The sequence below is a fragment of the Schistocerca piceifrons genome, chromosome X, assembly GCF_021461385.2.
Source record: "Schistocerca piceifrons isolate TAMUIC-IGC-003096 chromosome X, iqSchPice1.1, whole genome shotgun sequence".
NCBI lineage: Eukaryota > Metazoa > Arthropoda > Insecta > Orthoptera > Acrididae > Schistocerca > Schistocerca piceifrons.
In genome coordinates this window covers 707,344,089-707,361,071 of record NC_060149.1, presented here as the reverse complement: position 1 = coordinate 707,361,071, position 16,983 = coordinate 707,344,089, and the positions used below count along the sequence as shown (strand labels likewise).

General features: G+C 48.6%; 1 protein-coding gene across 1 annotated transcript in view; it reads right to left on the bottom strand.

Moving 5' to 3' along the window:
- LOC124721278 overlaps positions 1-16,983 on the bottom strand; it is a 210,700-nt gene that overhangs the window by 118,427 nt on the left and 75,290 nt on the right. The gene's annotated exons all lie outside the window — the stretch shown is intronic.

Here is a 16,983-nt window from a genome sequence, read left to right as displayed (position 1 = left end):
AGGAAACTGCCAATCTGCATATTGATGAAGGCACATTGAAGCAGGGACAGTATAAGAAAATGTTACCACAAATCAGTGAGTGGTTCCCTACTGAAGTTGGCATTATCATACATGACAGTGCGCAATATCATTAATCAAAGAGTGTACTCAGGCTCTTGAAAGAAAGTTAACTGAGAGTTTCGTTCTGGCTTGGAAAAATTCCTGATATAAACCACATAGAAACATATGGGGTGTTGCAAAGAGAAAAATCAAGAAATCTGTAGTTATAACACAGGAAAAACTGAATCAAAAGTAAGTTGATATATGGAATAACGCTATTTCAACAGAAAAACCTTGTGAAAATTTGAAAGAGTATACCAAGGAGGATAAATAGGTTAGTAAAAATGAAAATGACGTTTAGTATTAATTGCTTCGATTTTAAGGCTACTTTTGCAATATTGTAATTGTTTTACTAAGGGAAGTTGAGTCCAATACTTGGAGTACGTCTGTAATACGCTAAGATCTTAAAGGAACTACTTTTCAAGTATCAGATGCTCGTAACCATTGCTTACGTCGTCAATCCAAAAGGATCCGATATTGATTTTGTTTCTGACATATAAGCGACATCAGCTCAGCAAATATGGTGGCAGCTTGAAACAAATCGTAATGGAGCAACATTCACATGTCAGCAAACAGTTTTTATCACCCTGATATGTCGTGCACGTGCGTTGCTATTGTAACTGTTCCCGTACCGATCGGAAGGTTACGCCTGCCGTTGTATGTAAATAAACACACAGTTACCATGAGCACTACTTATGGGTAGAACGCAGCACTCGAATGAATTCCAGCATTTCAGTTGAAAGTAACGCAACATTTGCTACACATCAGAGACGTCTGTAGAACAGTAGGGTGAATATCTGTCATACCACGATCGACAATCGCGACCAATGATCGGGTTGCACCATCACGTTATGGGGAGAACGCTTGTTCTCGTTAACCAAGGAATTTGAGGAGTCGCCCGCATCTCGTGGTCGTGCGGTAGCGTTCTCGCTTCCCACGCCCGGGTTCCCGCGTTCGATTCCCGGCGGGGTCAGGGATTTTCTCTGCCTCGTGATGGCTGGGTGTTGTGTGCTGTCCTTAGGTTAGTTAGGTTTAAGTAGTTCTAAGTTCTAGGGGACTTATGACCACAGCAGTTGAGTCCCATAGTGCTCAGAGCCATTTGAACCATTTTGAGGAGTCAAAGTTATGTGGTGTTGGGATGCAATCGGTACCAATCGACAGATGGTGTTGAGGACTTACACCTCGCAGACCGTCCACATTCTACAAGTGGGCAGGATGATCGATGTCTACGACTTTTGAGTCAAAGGAACTGTGGTCTGAGTGCTCCAGAACTAAATTCGGAGTGCGAAGAGGTTGCAGGATGTCATGTATCGCATTAAAGTGTTGGGAGACGACTACACGGTGCGAATTTCCACTCCCGACGACCATAGCCCGCACCATGTAGATCATCACAACCCAATGAACTCCGTTACAGATGGACAAGAAATAATAGAGAACGGACGCGACAGAATTGGCGTCAGGTGTTGTTTACAGACAAATTTCGGATATTTTTACACCCTGAGAATCGCAAACAACATTTTTGGAGGCAAGCTGGCAATATCGAACGCCTCCAACACTTTGTCCCACATGTGTAACAAGGTGATGGTGGAGTGATTTTCTGAAGTGACATTACATGGGGCTACCGTATACGTCTCGTGGATGTTGAGGGCAATCTCTGTACTCTAATGTAGAGGGAGAGAAGATTCTACAGTCAATTGTGGGGTAATATCGCCAAAATTTTGCTAACAGTTCACCTTGATGGATGATAAATCGTGTGCTCGTCCTGTTGTTCTCGTGAACACGTTCCTTCAGGATGCTAGGATCACCAGAATGGAGTGGCCTGAATGATCCCCAGGCATGAACCGAATCTAGCATGTGTGGGATCGATTGAGACGAGCTGTTTTTGGACGTCGACAACAACCACGTAATCTGCACTACTTACGCAGAATTGCCGTTGACGAGTGAGATAATCTGGACCAGGGCTGGCATGATGATATGATTGATAGCATGCCACGGCTGCCCAGGGTGGCCGAGCGGTTCTAGGCGCTTCAGTCTGGAACCGCGCGACCGCTAAAGTCGTAGGTTCGAATCCTGCCTTGGGCATGGATGTGTGTGATGTCCTTAGGTTAGTTCGGTTTAAGTAGTTCTAAGTTCTAGGGGATTGATGACCTCAGAAGTTAAGTCCCAGAGTGCTCAGAGCCATAGCATGCCACGACGGATTCAAGCCTGCATCCGTGCAAGGGGGTGTTCCACCACGTATTGACGTTGCTCAAGATTGCTGCGAAAAACCACTCATGGGAAACAGGCGATTTTGTCGCTACCGGAATGTTTCTTTAATTGGTGATCGGGACACACTGCAGCTGATTATGTCGTCAGAGCCAATTTTTGTTTTCTGTGCCACGAACTTCGAAATGAAAGGGTGATACAAAGCTATTGTTGATGTGTGTTTCTAAATCTAATGTTCGAGCCTTTCTTCAGAATATTTTGAAGTAGAGGAAAAAAAGTATATAAGAATTGTCCCACACACCTTCCCTCCCGAACAAAAACAACGACGCATGCACGCCTGCCACAACTTGACTGAAACGCAAAATGCGGACAGTTATTTTCTGGAAAAAAATATCACGGGTTCCGATGCTTGGCGTTAGCAATATGAACCTACCACAAAGCGAGGAACTGCAGAAATTCACATGAAGTGTTAACGCTTTCATGACATAACTAACATTCACGTCCTTGTGAAGCTCGAACTGAATAATATCCCAAAGAACTTTCCTGACGGTTTCACGTGATTTTATGAACGCTCTGTGCGTTGCTCCCAAGTGGGGGGCGTGGGGAGGCCATATAGAACATTTGAAGCATTGAAACTACTATCTAAACTTTTCACTAGTTTTTATTAATCCAGTCTCTAAACTTTTTTGACTGATGGGGCCATGCAACAGAACTGTAACCCAGTATATTTTGTTTTCTATGATGAAGTACTCTTTCTGCGAAGAAAGTTGAATATCAGGACACAACTACATATACGTATGTACTCCGCTAGTGTACAGTGATGGGTAAAAGATACTTTGTAACAATATTATCATTTTATGTTATATTCCGTTTTCGTACTAAGCGTAGAAAAAATGCTCTCTGTTTTAATTAAAATCTGACCGATTTAAACTGATGGACAAGGATACAGGTACATCTATAATTGGACTCAGATGGACAGTGACAATGGTACACCTATAATTAATCAATAGTTATTAATTAAATCAAAGCTGTTTAAAGCACTGAAGAAGACATTTTGGTAATTTGTGTGGTTTTGACAAGAGTCACTGCAGCCTTCCAAATGTCTGAATAACCCTTTTTGCAGTGCAGAACGCTGCAAGACGTGCTGGAAGAGAGTCAGTCAAGTTATGGAGGATACCAATAGGGATGCATAGTGATCCCGACTCGAGTGCCGAGGCTACCTGTGCTAGGTTTCTCGGTTGAGGATCCACGGCATGAACAGAATCAAGGTGGTCCTACAGATTCTCGATTCAGTTCAAATACGGACAGTTTGGGGGCCAGGGGAGTTCGATAAACTCATTCTGGTGCTCCTCAAATCGCGCACGTGCACTGCGAGCTGTGTGGTAAGTTGTATTGTCCTGCTGGTAGATGCCATCATATCAAAAATTGGTTGGTTGATTTGCAGGAGGGAACCAAACAGTGGGGTCATCAGTCCCATCGGATTAGGGAAGGATGGGGAAGAAATTCGGCCATGCCCTTTCAAAGGAACCATACGACATTTGCCTGAAGCGATTTAGGGAAATCACGGAAAACATAAATCAGGGTGGCCAGACGCGGATTTAAACCATCGTCCTCCAGAATGCGAGTCCAGTGAGCTAACCACTGCGCCAACTCGCTCGGTCATCATGCCGAAGGAAAACAAACTGCATGCAGGGGTGAACATGGTCCCCAAGGGCAGATGCATACTTGTGTTGATCCATTGTGCCTTCTAGAATGACGAGGTCACTCAGGGAATGCCACGAAAACATTTCCTAGAACATAGCGCTCCTTCTATAATGATTATGTTAATTGAGGGTACTCGGTGAGTGATAACTAAGATTACGCAGTGTTGGGGAATATGTTGCCACTGGATTGTGTGTGAGAGAGGGTAAATAAACTGGAGGACAGAGAGCTTGCTACGTAGCGTCCCTGGTGACGTGGAAATACATCAGGCACGTAAGAAGACGGCCGCTGGTCGATCCCAGAAGTCAAAACGGAGAGCTGTGATTGTCCCAAAACACATGGAAGCACTTCTCTACCCTGTGCCAAGGTAACAAAGCGGCAGTCGGAAAGGTATGGTGAAGCTGAGCGGTTGCGTGTCGACCGTATGTCCTGCTGATAACTGTAGAGTATGCCTTATCCTTTAAACTGTGGCACTGTTTAGAGTCTGTTAAATGTAGCCGTCACTATTTTGGTGCGATATGCGAGTTTAAGACCGTTGTAATCTGCATACGGCGCAGAAGGATGATAAGCGATTGTGTAAACCTGTTTTGTAAACCACCACAAAGAAAATTACTAGAATAAAGAAATGCCATCCCTTCAAAAAGAACGTGCTCGATATTATTCGACTACTAATTCATGTCAGACCTCACACCATTCTACACCGTTACAGTCTTTCAACTAGATCCTGAGTTTGGCGAATCCATGACCAAGACTTCTACTGTGCAGAGGGAACATCATCATCTGAAAGACACAGGTCAGCGTATACCCGGCACCCACAGCGAGATACAACAGCCGTGCATGTCTCCATCATCAACCTCGCCGATTTCAGACGATCTACCAACGGGTTCTGTGGCCGGTCTTGCTAACGCAAGGGGAGTGTTAAACTTCCTTGTTTTCTTCCAGACTTAGTGGAAGTCCTGTTGTGCTATTGGTGTACCAACAGCAGTCAGCATGGGTGCATGTACCAGGCGAAGGCCCATACGCAGCAACGTTCGCTGAGAGGTCGTCGAGGAGACACTGTTGGTAGGCCCTTTGTTAATCTGGGCGGTCAGTGGCTCAACAGTTGCACTTCTGTTCGCCCATACACACCTCTGCAGCAATTGTTCCCCCTGACATCTCTGGCCCATGGTGCACCATAGGTGACTCAGCATTGATTTTGGATAGCGCCATTTTGCCACGCACGGTATACTCCAACTACGGTGGCATGTGAATAGTTAACAGACTTAGCTATTTCTGAAACGCTTCCAACATTGGCCCGAAGCCAATAATCAAGCCTTTTTTGACGTTAGATAAATCGCTCCGGTTCGCCATTACGACAATGACTGTACTGTTTCCGCATCCCCCAACACGCTTTCTAGGTATACCCTTCACTGCTGCTCTGCCACCAGCCATCTATGAGTGGTTATTGCACGTTGACGTCGAACATAGGCAGTGGTCACATTAATGGAGGAGGAGGAGATTACTGTTTAACGTTCCGTCGACAACGAGGTCATTAGAGACGGAGCACAAGCTCGGATTAGGGAAGGATGGGGAAAGAAATCGGCCGTGCCCTTTCTAAGGAACCATCCCGGCATTTGCCTGAAGCGATTTAGAGAAATCACGGAAAACCTAAATCAGGATGGCCGGACCCGGGATTGAACCGTCGTCCTCCCGAATGCGAGTCCAGTGTGCTAACCACTGCGCCACCTCGCTCGGTGGTCACATTAACGTGAATGGACTGTGTACTATCTACTATATATACCTAATAGAACAGTGTGATTTGAAATTTTAAAATACATCCAGTACCAGTGTCCTCTGGCAGCTGTAACGTGGGTTACCTACATCTAAATCCACAAAGGGACTCCTCAAACCACCATACGCTACAAGGTGGAAGGTACCTTGTACAATTGTTAGACATTTCCCTTTCTGTTCCACTCGCAAATGGAGCGAGGGAGAAACCATTGTCGATATGCCTCCATACGAGCCCTGATTTCCCTTGTCTAGTCTTCGCGGTCCTTACGTGAGATGTACAGGGTGAGCACAAAGTCTTGCACTGATTATAACAATTTATTACAGAATAACCGTTTATTACAGAATAATCGTTTATATTTGATGCCGTTACATAGGTTAGTGTTACTAGTTTTTTTAAGACCACTTACGTTAGTAAACCTCAACGTGTGCTCCCTTGGTAGCTTGGAGAATGTCAAGGCGGTATTCCATTTCCCGCCAGGTGTTTCGTAACGTGTCATGTCACAGTACCCACAAAGGGCTAGCCTTCGGTTCGTCGACGTTAGCAACTGGTGTGACGAAGACTCTGTCCTTGATATAGCCCCAGAAAAAAAGTCAAGCTGCGTAATGTCTGGAGAGGGGAGTAATGTTCGGATCGGTGGATTGGAAGGAACGGTCCAACACCCTGGCCACCCCGCTCTCCAGACATTACGCCTCTTGACTTTTTTTCTGGGACTATATCAAGGACAGAGACTTCGTCACACCAGTTGCTGACGTCTACAAACTGAAGGCTAGGATACAAGCTTCTGTGGGTACTGTGACAGAACATATGTTACGAAACACCTGGCGGGAACCAGAATACCTCCTCGACATTCTCCGTGCTACCAAGGGAGCACACGTTGAGGTTTACTAATGTAAGTGGTCTTAAAAAAACTAGTAACACTAACCTATGTAACGGCATCAAATGTAACTTATTATGTCAAACAGTTATTGTGTTAAAAAAATTTATAATCAGTGACTTTGTGCTCACCCTGTACTTGGTGGCAGTAGGATTCTTCTGCAGTCTGCCGCAAATGCCAGTTCTCTAAATTTCCTCACTAGTGTTTCGTGACAAGATCGTCTTCTTCACACCAGGGATTCTCATTTGAGCTCAAAGACCATTTCCGTAACACTCGCCTACTGACGGAACCTAACGGTAACTAACTTAGCAGCACGCCTCTGAATTGCTTCGATGTCTTCCTATAATCCGACCTGGTGGAGATTCCAAACACTCGGGCAGTACTCAAGAATGGGCCGCGCAAATTTTGTGTTCATGGTCTCCTTTCCAGACCAGCTAAAGTTCCCTAAAAGTCTATGAATAAAGTGAAATTGGCCCTTCGCCTTTCCTACAAACAATCTGATGTGGTTGTCTCATTTAATATCGCATTGCAGTGTTACGCCTATATATTTAATCGACCAGACTGTGTCCAGAAGCACACCGCTAATACTGCCGTCGAACATTACAAGATGGTTTATCCTTTTCATCTGCATTGGCTCTGAGCGCTATGGGACTTAATATCTGAGGTCATCAGTCCCCTAGAACTTAGAACTAGTTAACCCTAACCAACCTAAGGACATCACACACATCCATGCCCGAGGCAGGATTCGAACCTGCGACCGTAGCAGTCGCGCGGTTCCGGACTGAAGCGCCCAGAACCGCTCGGCCACCGCGGCCGGCCATCTGCATTAATTTCCATTTTTTCCACATATAAAGCAAGCTGCCATTCATCATATCAAATCTTATATCAACCTGCAGTCAATCAAGGACAACACTTTGCCGTACACTCAATGTCATCAGCAGACAGCCGCACTTTGCTCCTCACCTATGCGTCAGATCGTTTATGTACTCGTATATAGAACAAGAACGGTCCTGTCACACTTCCCTGGGGCCCTACTGACGATACCTCTGATGAACAACGTACTGGGTTCTGTTACTTAAGAAGTCTTCGAACCACTCATATATCTGAGAACATGTTCCATATTCTCGGACCTTATCTTGTGTCGGCCACGTTTTCCTTGTTCATCTTTCCGCGCCTCATGTGCGGCACTGTGTGTGTGTGTGTGTGTGTGTGTGTGTGTGTGTGTGTGTGTGTTTTACCTTCATGCAGCATCGCTATTCAGTCGTTGCTCCAATAATGCTTATTGTGTTTTTGCTGTATAGTTAACCCTTAACTTCAGACTAGACTCCCTTAAAACTGATCTTGTATGAAATTTCACATTAAAAGCATTTCGTTTGCAGTGAGAAGCAAACCTTTTGTGTCATAATAAAAACAAGACAAAAAGTATTTGTTCCGGCTAACTCCACCTACACATTACAAAAATGAAATTGTAGATACCTGCCCAGTCAGCAAATAGAATTCGTCTAACAGCTCTTAGATACACAAAATATAAGAAAGAAGCTACAATTTTTTTTTCATTTCCCTTTCGTCTGTGGGCTGCCAGGAGGCAGGACTGTCCTTTGAGTCAAAAGGCCTCGTTGGCTGACAACCCTCCTAGGTATAAGAGGTGAGTCATGGGCACTCTAAAACTGAGGTATTGTTTGATAGTGCTGTATCGTCGGCTGTCGCCTTTGTCGCACGCGCCAACCACGCAGCAAGATGGCTTCATCATCTTCTCCTCTGGAAAGAGGGCTGCTATACCTTCAGCTGTCTTCCACGACCCAGCCACCAACCACACAACAGTGTATCGTTGGCTGTTGCCCTTCCAGTAATCCAGCAACACAAGTGCTGGAGATCATATTGCCGAGGCATCAGGTGACGTTACGCTCGTTGTATACAGAGCAGCTATCGCCGCCACTATGTCGCCTCTGCGAGTCACTCGCCATCACACCTTCCCTTTTTTTTTTTTTTTTTTTTTTTTGGTAGGGTTTAAGGGCGCTCAACTGCTGAGGTCATTAGCGCCCAGTCACTGGTGTTAGACCAAATGGAATCTGCTAAAACTCAAGGGGATGGGGGGGACACCAGAAGTACCTGACAAAGATGCAGATAAAATAAGTAAAAAGGTTAAATGTCTTTGGACAAGCCAGTTAAAGTTATAAAACGCAGAATACGAGCAGCTGCTCGAGCGTCATCAGCTAAAACATCCGGTAAAGTAGATGGCAGGGACAGGATAACACGAAATTGACTAAAACGGGGACACGACAATAAAACATGGCGCACTGTTAATGCCTGACCACAAGGGCACTGCGGGGCTGGATCACCGGAGAGCAGGTAGCGGTGGCTAAACCGGCAATGCCCAATCCGCAACCTGGTCAGAAGGACCTCCTCGCGCCGAGATGGTCGGGAGGAGGTTGTCCAAGCAGTTGGGAGCGGTTTTACAGCCCGGAGCTTGTTTCCTTGGAGGGATGACCAAGCATCCCACCACAACGACACAAGCTTCTTACATACATCCCCACGAACGTCAGATGACGGGACACAATGGGAGGCTGGCCGAGGCAGGAGGACTGCAGCCTTGGCTGCAGCATCCGCAGCCTCATTCCCAGGCACTCCTACATGTCCGGGAACCCACAGAAAGCTGACAGAACCACCATTATTAGCGAAAGAATGGAGGGACTGCTGTATCCGTTGAATCAAGGGATGGACCGGATAGGGAGCTCCAAGGCTCTGAAGAGCACTGAGTGAGTCAGAGCAGAGTACATACGATGAATGGCGGTGGCGGCGGGCATACTGAACGGCCTGATGGAGAGCAAAAAGCTCGGCCGTAAAGCTGGAACATTGGTCGAGGAGCCGGTATTTAAAGGTGGCGGCCCCGACGACAAAGGCACAGCCGACACCATCGTCAGTTTTGGAGCCATCGGTGCAAATAAAGGTGTGACCGGCAAGTCGAGCACGAAGTTCGACAAACCGTGAGCAATACACTGCAGCCGGAGTATCCTCCTTCGGGAGTGAGCTGAGGTCGAGATAAAGAGGAACCGGAGCCTGGAGCCAAGGTGGTGTCGGGCGCTCACCCTCTCTGAAGGTGGTAGGGAGGGCAAAATCCAATTGTCGAAGCAGGCGACGGAAGCGGACTCCGGGGGGCAGCAGGGCAGACACATACAACCCGTACTGACGGTCGAGAGAATCCGCGAAGAAGGACTCGTAAGAGGGGTGGTCGGGCATAGACAACAGCCGGCAGGCATACCGACACAGCAGTACGTCGCGCCGGTAGGTCAATGGTAACTCGGCAGCTTCAGCATAAAGACTCTCCACAGGACTAGTGTAGAAGGCTCCGGTCGCAAGACGTATCCCCCGATGGTGGATGGAGTTGAGCCGGCGTAAGAGGGATGGCCGAGCAGACGAGTAGACGAAGCTCCCATAATCCAGCTTCGATCGGACTATGGACTGATACAAGCGAAGCAGGACAGTGCGATCTGCTCCCCAAGATGAACCGCTAAGAACTCTTAGGACATTAAGGGAACGTGTACAACGGGCCGCCAAATAAGAGACATGTGGAGACCAACACAGTTTCCTGTCCAACGTGAGCCCTAGAAACTTAGTTGTGTCCACGAATGGGAGAACAACGGGACCGAGATGTAAGGATGGCGGAAGGAACGCTTTATATCGCCAAAAGTTGATACAAACTGTCTTCTCTTCAGAGAACCGGAAGCCATTTGCCACGCTCCATGAGTAGAGGCTGTCTAGACAACGCTGAAGGCAACGCTCCAGGAGGCATGTTCTCTGGGCACTGCAGTAGATCGCGAAGTCATCGACAAAGAGAGAGCCTGAGACATTAGGTGGAATGCAATCCATAAATTTGGATTGATCGCGATGGCAAAAAGGGCTACGCTCAAGACGGAGCCCTGAGGTACTCCGTTCTCCTGGAGGAAGACGTCGGACAATACGGAACCCACACGTACCCTAAACCGTCGATCCGTTAAAAAGGAATCAATAAAAAGGGGCAGGCGACCGCCTAGGCCCCACCTGTGCATAGTGCGGAGGATACCTCCTCTCCAACAGGTATCATAAGCCTTCTCCAAGTCGAAGAACACGGCTACCGTTTGGCGCCTTCGCAAAAAGTTGTTCATGATGAATGTCGACAAGGTCACAAGGTGGTCAACAGCGGAGCGGCGGCGACGAAAGCCGCATTGGATATTAGTAAGTAGTCGTCGAGATTCAAGAATCCAGACTAACCGAGCATTAACCATGCGCTCCATCACCTTACAGACACAGCTTGTAAGAGAAATGGGGCGGTAACTAGAAGGAAGATGTCTATTCTTCCCGGGTTTGGGTATAGGAACAACAACGGCGTCACGCCAACGCATGGGGACTTGACCTTCAGTCCAGACGCGATTGTAGGTACGAAGAAGGAAGCTTTTGCCCGCCGGAGAAAGGTGTGCCAGCATCTGAACGTGAATGGCATCTGGCCCCGGAGCAGAGGACCGGGACAGTGCAAGCGCACGTTCGAGTTCCCGCATAGTAAAGGGGGCATTATAAGTTTCCAGATTCAGCGAGTGGAAGGAAGGTCGCCGAGCCTCTTCTGCCTCTTTCCTGGGAAGGAAGGCAGGATGGTAATGGGCGGAGCTTGAAACCTCCGCGAAAAAGCGGCCAAAGGCGTTGGAGACAGCCACAGGATCAACAAGGACCTCATTACCTGAGGTCAGGCCAGGTACCGAGGAGTGGGCCTTAATGCCAGACAGCCGGCGCAGGCTACCCCAAACGACAGAAGAGGGAGTGAAACTGTTAAAGGAGCTGGTGAAAGAGGCCCAACAATCTTTTTTGCTGTCTTTGATGACTCTACGGCAGTGCGCTCGGAGTCGTTTGTATTCTATACAATTCGCCAACGTAGGATGGCGGCGAAAGGTGCGTAAAGCACGTCGTCGAGCACGGATAGCGTCCCTACAAGCCTCGTTCCACCATGGGACGGAAACGCGACGTGAAGAGGAAGTAGTACGAGGAATGGAACGTTTGGCAGCATTGATGATAACAGCCGTGAGGTATTCGACCTGACTGTCACAACTGGGAAAATCGTGGTCCGGAAAGGTCGCCAGGGAGGAGTACAGTCCCCAGTCAGCTTGCAGTATGTTCCAGCTCGAAGAACGTGGGGATGGGGTGTGGTGCAGGAGACGAACGACACAGGGGAAGTGGTCGCTCGAATAGGTGTCAGAAAGGACATACCACTCGAACCGACGGGCAAGAGTGGCAGAACAGATCGAGAGGTCCAAGTGGGAGTAGGTACGAGTAGAGTCCGAGAGGAAAGTCGGGGCGCCGGTATTAAGGCAGACAAGATTGAGATGGTTGAAGACATCCGCCAAGAGTGAGCCTCTTGGACAGGACGCAGGAGAGCCCCAAAGGGGATGATGGGCATTGAAGTCGCCAAACAATAAAAACGGCGGGGGAAGCTGAACGATCAGGTGCATCATGTCAGCCCGACTAACAGCAGATGATGGTGGAGTGTAGATGGTACAAACTGAAAAAGTAAAAGCAGAAAGAGTAATGCAGACAGCTATTGCTTGGAGTGGGGTGGTCAATGGGATGGGATGGTAATAAACATCGTCCCGAACGAGCAACATGACCCCACCATGAGCTGGGATACCGTCCACAGGGGTGAGGTCATACCACTCCGAGGTATAGTGGGTAAAGGCAATACGGTCAGTCGGGCGCAACTTGGTTTCCTGGAGACCAAGGACGAGCGGACAGTGCAGGCGGAGGAGCAGTTGTAATTCCTCCCAATTAGATCGAATACCTCTTATGTTCCAATGAAACAACGCCATCGCTAGTCAAAAGGTTGGGGGAACGAGACGGGGGAAGAGCTGGTCACCTCGACGGCTGCGGAGGGCCAGGTTGCGAGGGAACTATGCTACAACCGACGGGAGGCGGATCCGGTTCCATCGACTCGTCGCCAGCTGCGGCCGCTATCCCTGGTTGTGTAGGACGGGCCGCATCATTTGCCGACGAAAGGCCGGCGGAGCGCCTGGCAGCAGAGCGTCCCGGCGAAACTGAGGACGGCCGGGAGCAGCGACTCACGGATGGAGCGTCAGACGAAACGCGCCGGGGTGGAGAGGGGGATAGAGACTTCTTCTTGGAAGCCTTCTTGGAAGGCCGAGGAGGCACAGGGATGGTGGGCTGGACCCGAAGAAGGTCCTCACGCGCGGGGTCCGTTTTGGAACGCCGGACCTCGGAAGCTGGGGTCCGGAACGTTTCCCCGATGGACACCTGAGAAGAGGATCGCTTCTCAGGTGGCGTGGGGGGAGGAGGAGGAGGAAGGGTGGCCCCTGGGGTAGAGGGGGTGGGGGTCCTGGGGGAGGAGGATTTGGAAGGGAGGGATTTGGGAGGTGGAGGCAGAGCCCCCTGATGGGCGGAGGAGGCGGAGGGGGGACAGGATAGGGGTGAGGATACCGCAGAAGGAGTGGACACAACTGAGGCAAACGAGGTGGTCAATGGCATGGGATGGAGGCGGTTGTACTTCTTCCGGACCTCAGAATAAGAGAGCCGATCCAAAGTTTTGATTTCTTGTATCTTTTTCTCCTTCTGATATGCGGGGCAGTCTGAGGATCTAGGCAAGTGGACGCCAGGACAATTAACGCACCGAGGTGGTGGGGTGCATGTATGTTCCTCACGAAGAGGACGTCCACAATCGCCACAAAGGGGCTCAGCCTCACACCGTGATGACATGTGCCCAAAGCGCAAACACCTAAAACAGCGCATAGGAGGCGGGACGTAAGGTCGCATGTCACACCGGTAGCACATCACCTTTACCTTCTCCGGGAGAACGTCCCCCTCGAAGGCGAGGATAAAGGCCCCGGTGTCGATGCGACGGTCTTTGGGGCCGCGCTGGACTCGCCGGACGAAATGCACGCCTCGGCGCTCCAGGTTGGCCCTGAGCTCCTCATCCGATTGTAGCAGGAGGTCACGATGAAAAATAACCCCCTGCGTCCTATTTAGTGCCAGATGTGGGACAATGGATACTGGGATGTCCCCTAGGCGGTCGCACGCCTGGAGCGCCGCCGACTGTGTGGCGGAGGTGGTCTTGATAAGGACGGACCCTGAACGCATCTTGCTGAGAGCCTCGATTTCCCCGAAGACGTCCTCAATGTGCTGAACAAAGAACATGGGCTTGGAGGTGGCGAACGTCCCCCCATCGGTTCGAGAACAGACTAAATAGCGGGGGAAGTACTTCGCCCCAAGCCGGCGGGCCTGTCCCTCCTCCCATGGAGTGGCCAAGGGGGAAAGGGCAGGAGAACCAGAACTAGAAACGGTACTTTTTCTTTTGAAAGACTCGGCCGCAGTGCGACCTGATACATGTTGACGTTTCATCTGCGAAACGTCCGCCCCGATGCCACCCACTCCGACCAGGGGCTCTCCCCACGGGCGCCACCCAGCCGCAGCAAGGGCCACCTGGCAGGATGACCATTGCCGGGAGTCCTGATGCCCCAAGGAGACGGGCATCTACTCCTTGGCCGACGTGGGGAGGGTGCAGCTCAGGTATCGGCAGTACGATCCCTGTGTTGTCAGGGGGCTACAACCTAGAGGGTACATGACGACCCCACCACAACGGGCTGGCTACCGTGCTGGATTTCTGGTGCCATGGAAAGTCCATCATGATCGCTGGTGCAGATGGAGATGCACTATGGGCGTAACTTGGACAACCCATCAGGCGTTTAGGCCCAATTTGAGGAATAGTGGGTATGGTTACAACGCCGGTGCAATGCTGAGTGCCAAGGTCTTAGTGCAATTAGGACCAGTGGCACACCACGTAAGGTGTCCTTCCCCAAAAGGCTCGTACTTCTGTAGAATTTCGAAAAATGGAGGTCAAACCCCAAGGGGGACCATCACATGGAAGGCCGAAACGGTTGAAACTCCTTTTAGTCGCCTCGTACGACAGGCAGGAATACCTCGGGCCTATTCTTACCCCGGACCCGCAGGGGGGACACCTTCCCTGGCTATATACAATGATACCCGGTCATTCTCCAGTTAATCGAAATCGGGAGTTATAGTTCACTGTTCTTTGGGCTTAACGCCGACTGTTACACTGTTCCTCAATCAGAGTTCCATTCGCCAAGCGTGCCGTCAGTGGCCCACCAGTCGGGGTCTGTTGCCTCACACTGCATCCAAATCGCCAAGTCATCACGAGTGCACCAGCCATGGACTACGTTCAGGTATGAAAATTTCTCTGCTACGTCAGTAATACCCTGTTAAGACAGACCAGGCAACGTCCCGTCACTACGCTAGCGTAAACGAAGACAGAGCAGACAAGAATATATAAGTAAAGTTTCATTGTACTTTGGCTCTTTGGGCACATCTCTACATTAGTAGCGTGCATCCCACACTCAAGAAACGTCAGATAGTATCACAGGTTTCCGATGTCAGAAGCTAGTGACTCAAATAGTCAGACAAATCTATTCTTCCAGTGCAAAATGCTTACAAGAATTTGCTAGTATGTCCTGTGCGCAGGTATGAAGATCTGATCAGTTTTCAGCTTCGTCAGGGAGTGTTGTGGCTTACTGAGTAAGCCGGTCTTTGATAGGCAAAGGCTTTGTATTGGTTCGTGCTGCTGCTGCCTACGTGGAGGTGACTTGGTGAGGTTTCATTAGAATTAATTAAGTGCATTTGTTTCCGTGGAAACTGGAAGTGGCTCGACTTAGGAGTTATTCTCCAGGTATGTAACTCTGAACTGACACCTTGCTTGGTGTTTGTGAAGATTTCTGTAGAGGATGCAAGGAACAAATAGAAGGCGATGTATTGACTGATAGCAACGCACGTTTTCTAATCCAGTGGTCGGATCTTGCAACCTTTTCAGCGATGGTAGATTGTGCACGACATTTGTCATTGGTACTGGAATAGTGACAATTTTAGTCCTGCCTCTCAGACCAATACGAGGCTATCTTCCCTTATTAAGACCGTTTTACGAGTGTAAGAGTGCCGAGAAGTCATTCGACTTACATTTCCTTGCTAATTAGTCTAATAATTCGCCATGTAAAATGCTACGTGCCGCTCATCACTTGGAATGCGTTGATTCTGACCGCGGACGCGAGGGAGTCTAGGCAAAAAGCCATTGCATCTGGCAGGACGAGACAAGGGAGCGTTTTGTTCTTAGATTTACAGCCTACACTGACAAGATAAAACAATATGACCACTTACTCTATATCGTGTTGGTTCACCTTTCGAACACCACACAGCAGCGCAACGTATTGGGTTTTTTCTTAAGAACTATGTCTCATCACAACCTACGCTGTAGCACCCTTATAAGCTTTTCCAACTGTTTCTGACAATCCTGTGTATTACTAACCAGCCGGCGGCAGTGGCCGAGCGGTTCTAGGCGCTTCAGTCCGGAACTCCGATGCTGCTACGGTCGCAGGTTCGAATCCTGCCTCGGTCATGGATGTGTGTGATGTCCTTAGGTTAGTTAGGTATAAGTAGTTCTAAGTCTAGGCGACTGATGACCTCAGATGTTAAGTCTCATAGTGCCTAGAGCCATTTGAACCTTTTGAAATATCTAGTAGTAACTATCCAGATTGATGTGAAGAAGAATGACCACATATAACAAATAGCGGCAAAATCAGAGGCTTGAGTGAGATTCATAGGAAAAATGTTAAGTAAATGTAACTCATTTACGATGAAAGTGGCTTACAGTGCGATTATTCGACCGATTATTGAGTATTGTTCGCCAATCTGTGGTTCTTACCAGATAAGGCTGGTAGAAAAGATGGAGAAGATTGAACGACGAGCAGCGCGTTTCGTCACGGGATCGTTAATGGGCGCGAGAGAAATGCCAAGATGCTCAATAAACTTCATTGGCAGACGTTAGAAGAGAGGCGTTGTTCATCGCGGAGAGGTTTACAATTGAAATTTCGAGAGAGCACTTTTCGGGAAGAATGGGACGTGTTACTACCTTCCACATACATCTCGCGAAATGACCACGACGAGAAAATTTGAGAAATTAGAGCGAGTGCAGAGGCTTACTGACAATCGTTCTTCCCATGCGCCATTAGTGAGTGGAACAAGGTAGGGAGGTTCAGTTAGTGGTACCAGAAGTACCCTCTGCCCCGCGCCATTAGGTGACTTGCGGAGTATGATATAGATGACTTGCACCAGGCCAATGATCCACACAAAATTATTATTATTATTATCATTAAATAATAATATACACATAATAAAGTTTTTACGGAACTCTCAGAGCGAGAGTCCTATTCACATTTGTCCCTGTGGTTTTATTTTTTTTATTTTTTTTTTCAAAGATAACTAAACGGACAGCTGCTTTTTGGAGTTAGTGTTACAT